Genomic DNA, 4538 nt, shown 5'->3' with positions numbered 1-4538 from the left:
AAGAAAGGGCGGACCCCGCGCCTGCGCACTTCCCCGCCCCACGCGCCCGGGGCGGGAAAGCCCCTGGGTGGCCTCAGCCACCGTTCCGCTCGCCGAGCGAGTAGCGGACGTCGGGGTCTCCCCCCTCTCACAGGCCAAGTGGGGCGTGACAGCAGTTAAACTCCCCACGGAAGGCTTTCACAGGGAGCAGGCGCGGCGCTCCGAGTGCCCGCGGAGTGCCCCGGGTCCCGAAAAACGTCTCCTCCAAGAAGCTGACGCTCCTGGTAGACCAAAGGGGCAGTGCCCGGCTCTCTGCCTGCCCTGCGCCAAGGTAAAAGCTCCTGAAGGAGGCTGTGGAAATACCCCAGTGCTCGGGAAGGGCTCGCGCAGTGATGAGGAAGAAAAATGAGGAAATGCAGAGGTTTTTTTACCTCAGAGAAAGGTCCGAGCGAGGTGCGGTGCACAGGGCAGGTTGGTGCAGGAGCAGAGAAGACACCCCAATGCTCTCATTAAGAGAGCGCTGTTGGTCCTGTGCCAGATATCCCTGGGAAAGTAGCATGGGAAATGTAATTAAAAACTCATGCTATATATTAAAGCAGTAATTAAGGGGTTTTTTTGACAGCCTTAAAGGAAAGTTTCATAACGAGTGGTTCATGCTGTAAGTTTCACACTTTTTTTGCACAGCTCCTGTGTATAATTTTCAAATTATTTTAAAAGTTGCTGTCTGGCTTCACGTTGATGCTTGCTTGGGTGAGATTGACCCGTGGTTTATGAGGGTTCCACAGCACACTGCTGGAGTTCACCTGGTGAACTGCTTCTCAGCAGGGAGAGCCAGTGGTGGAGCCTGACTGAGCTGGGAGCTGAGGTTTGGGTAGCTCACCCAGAGGAGGTGAGCAGGGCCAGGCTGCCGTCCTGGGCCAGGGGAGTGCCAGGCAAAGGCAGTACCCGTGCAGAAAAGGGGCCTGGTTTGTATGTTCCCCCTAAATGGCATCTGCCAGTGCTGCTGTCCAGCACACATGTACCCTTCGTCTGACCCTGCAGCGCGGTTCTTGTGTCCTCACATTCCACATGGCAAGGAGAAATCAGAAACTCCCTTGTAGAAGTGAATTCCTGATAGGGAAAAAAGGGGTTAATGCAGGGGCACCCTATGATTCCCACTGAGAGCATGGGGAGATGATATTCTGGCTCCCTGTCCTGCCTGTCTCAGGGCTTAGCCCACAGCAGCTAACGGCTCCAACTGCAAGGAAAGAGCGATCTTTTTTTTTTTTTTTTTTTTTTCTCTGTTTCCCCCCCTCTGCCATCCCAGCCTGGGGTCTACCTAACGTGAGCCGAACTCTTGCACACTCCAGGGGCTCAGCTAGCAAATCCTGTTTACATGCAGACAGCAGTTTTCCACAGGCTGGAGAAGCCTGGGTCTGGCTCGTTTTTCCTCTGGGTTGGCAGAAGGCATCCCCCTCACTCTGAAGAACGCTTCCTAGGGCATTCAAATTCTCCACGCGAGGCAACTGTGAAGCTTATCAGACAAAAAGGATGCCAGTTGTTGTGTGTTGGGGTTTTTTTTTGTTTTTTTTTAACAAGGACAAAGCAATGTCTTTTCCTCTAACCTCATTACGGCAAACGGATGACACGCGTTGGCTGAAATAAAACCAGCCTGAGGGAACCACCTGGAATGCAAAAATTCACACCGCATGATTAATGCCTGGCGAGGCCTTCAGTGCTGGAAGCAGCGGCCAGAGACGAAGAGTGTCAAGTGAACTTTGCCGCCGCTCCCTCTGCCAGCGACACCTGCAGCGATACGCTCCGTCCTCCTGCACGCCGTCGGATTTTGGATACCTGCACACCAAAAATACCCGAACTTGTCTGGGGCGCTGGGGTACGCAGCCTCTTCCCCATGTTTAAAAAAAAAAAAAGGTAAATTTTTTTCCTCACAAAACCCGCATTTCCGCACCACCCCCCCCCCTCGCCCGAGACGTCAATGCGCACTAGGCACAGGCACGCCCCGGCTACACGGGGCCCGGCGGCTGGGCCGAGCCCCGCCGGTGCCCGCCCGCGGGCCGGGCCGGGCCGGCGGCTGCGTTGCCTCCCGCCGCCGCTCGCTTCCTGGTTCCTCCCGGCGGCCGCCCCACCTCTTCGCCGAGCCAGCGTAAGGGGTGGCGAGGGAGGGAGCGCGGGTTGGGGGGGGGGGGGCGGCTGCGCCGCTGCCGCGCGCGGGCTCGGCGGGGCGGATGGGGCGCGGCGCGGGGCAGCCTCGGCCGGCGCGGCGCTGCGTGGCGGCGTTGGCGGCGTGCGCTCGCGCGCGCGGCGTGGGGGCGGCGGGGCGCGCGCCGGACCGGCGGCGGCGGCCTATGGGGTAAGTGGTGCGACTGACGGCGGCGGGGAAGGGGGGGGACGGACGGGCCGGCCGACCGACCGACCGACGGCGCGGGCAGGTGTGCGCTGGCTGACGGGGGGCGGGAGCGGGCCGCCGTCGCCCGCCAGAGAGGAGCGGCCATCCCGTCGCCGGGGCTGAGGCGGGGGCCGCGCCTGCCGCCTGCGCCGTGCGACCAACCGCCTCCCACCCCCAACCCTGCGGGGCCCTGCCGGTGCCCGCTCCCGCGCAGCCGTGCGGGAGCTGGGAGAGGCGGGGGGGGGGGGACGTGTTGTTGGCGCGGCCGGCCAAGGACCGGTCGGTGCCCCGCTTCCCTCCGCCGGGGCCCCGGGCAGGCGCTGGGCGTGCTGGTCAGTGGGTCGCGTCCCGCAGCGGCGTCTCCTGGAGCTGTCGGCATCGGTCGGAAAAGGGGAGGTGGGCTGCCGCTCGCCCCTCGCCGCCTGCTGATCCGCTGACTTCAAGTGCTGGGCTTTAAATACTGCAAGGCTAAGTACGTTAAATAATACCGGGCTAAAGACGTGGTTTGGGTCTGCTCCGGGGGCCGTTCAGAGCAGTGTAATGTCCCCTTCGGCAGGAAATTCAAACTGGGAACCTCCAGCCATTCCGCCGGGGTCTTGAGAGTCTGTTACTGGATTGTGGTGACGAACCGGGGGTCCTGTAATCTCTTAATGCGTTGCAGTGATGAAATGTGCCCATCGGCGAGCGGCTGGACAGTGGAGCGGACCCTCTCGCTTCAGAGGTGGCTGCAGTCACCCGGCGTTTGACTGCGGCTGTCCCATGGCACCGTCGGGCTGTTGCGACTTCAGCATCGGGAGTAATCTGTGTTGAAACCATGGCGCTGTACTGTGGCGGGTTTAGTTGGAATGGATGGTGAGTTATATGTTAGTAGGAAGTAAGCCGGACTGTTTTTAAACGGCAGCTTCTAAGTATTACTGGAGTACTTCTGAAAAGTGATTTTTAAGACAAAGCAAGAGCTCACGGTGGCTCATTAGAAAACAATCTTCTGGAAAACATGGGGTCGGGGGAGGAGGAGGCAGCAGTCTGGTCTCTGATGTGCTCTCCCCCTGCCTGCGTGCCAGTGAGGGATGCCGGGTGGACACCAGAGCTCGTTTAGATCTCCTTCCTTTGATCCTGATTCAGAAAAGATAAACGATGTTTTTCAGCATGCAAGAGGGAGATTGTGCGCCAGCCCCCTGACACAGCAAAGGTGTGTGATGTTAGATTGGTAGGAAAGGAGCCCAAATTCAGGTGGTCGTTCTGATACAGCGGAATCTCAGAGAAGGGGCTGGCAGGGTGCAGTGAGTGACTGCCTCTGATGTCTGGTGGTGTAGATAGCAAGGCTTTAGTGACTACCGTGGTTTTCTTTGCTTAGTGAAAGCAACAAATAAGTCCTTTGTATAGTGTCATAGGTGTTTCAGTGATAAGAGTCATTATAAGGGGAGCCACACGTTAATTCATATGTCTTTAGAAATGCAGCCCCACATGCAATAAAGATCCGGTCCTTCAAACACGACGACTCTGTCAGATAGCTCTTAGTGCTGTCTCACTGATGCAATAGTATTTGTCATACCAGTGGGAGCTGCTTGTGGTAGTAAGTTGTGTCTGACTGAATGCTCATTGAGAGTTAGAAGGAGCGACCCAAAGCTCCATGTGGTTACAGGTTTATAAAAGGACAAATGTAAGGTCTGCCTAAAAGCTAAAATATTTGTTGCAACATTTTACATCTATTGGGTATTTTTTGTGTATGTTTCTGCTTCCTTTTTAGTTTTCATTTTAGGTGGTGTAGTTACAGGCAGAGTGTGTATTTCAGTTTGAAATTGCTTGTTTGGTAGTAGACAAAAATGTAAAAATGTAATTTAATCCAACTATTGGGAGCAGGTTGCAAGAAGTTGAATGCTTAATTCCTCAGCAGATGCAGGTCTGCTGTGCCCAAGTAGTTATGTGTCTCTCCTGGGCAGTTTCCTTTGTGTCAGCAAAGAGGAGCAACTGATAGTCTTTGGCAGTATGTGTGTAGCCTGGGCAATGGTAACTCAGCTTTGGTGAATCTCTTTTATCTAAGGTGAATTTACTTTTCTTGATGGGTGGGTTGCTGTGCATCTCCAGTAGAATAGGAGCTAACCATGTTGCGTAGTCAATGCAGTTTAAACCCATGTGTTGCGTTATTTCAGGGAAATGTGCTTGTGGAGCCATG

At 56.0% G+C, this 4538-nt stretch overlaps 1 protein-coding gene and 1 long non-coding RNA gene across 8 annotated transcripts in view; one reads left to right on the top strand and one right to left on the bottom strand.

Moving 5' to 3' along the window:
* Positions 1-82: 82 nt before the first annotated feature.
* The window catches only part of ZDHHC3 (zinc finger DHHC-type palmitoyltransferase 3), a 36474-nt gene continuing 32018 nt past the window's right edge, over positions 83-4538 (top strand). The window contains exons 1-2 of one of the 7 annotated variants that reach the window (XM_052794565.1): positions 2593-2837; positions 3027-3217. The gene's annotated coding sequence lies outside the window, so the exon portion shown is untranslated. Of the gene's footprint in view, positions 311-1800; positions 1891-1981; positions 2123-2288; positions 2409-2591; positions 2838-2903; positions 3218-4538 lie in introns of those variants that run through there. The other 6 variants (XM_052794579.1, XM_052794531.1, XM_052794549.1 and 3 more) reach the window with 6 other exon arrangements.
* LOC128145026 (uncharacterized) lies at positions 194-1772 on the bottom strand. Its single transcript, XR_008236308.1, has 4 exons — positions 1665-1772; positions 1014-1089; positions 411-523; positions 194-300 (listed from the first exon to the last, which is right to left on the bottom strand). It is a non-coding gene; the product is annotated as an uncharacterized LOC128145026 (long non-coding RNA).

The sequence above is a fragment of the Harpia harpyja genome, chromosome 1 (assembly GCF_026419915.1).
Source record: "Harpia harpyja isolate bHarHar1 chromosome 1, bHarHar1 primary haplotype, whole genome shotgun sequence".
NCBI lineage: Eukaryota > Metazoa > Chordata > Aves > Accipitriformes > Accipitridae > Harpia > Harpia harpyja.
The sequence above is the reverse complement of the archived record's forward strand: the minus strand, read 5'-3'. Positions and strand labels throughout refer to the sequence as shown.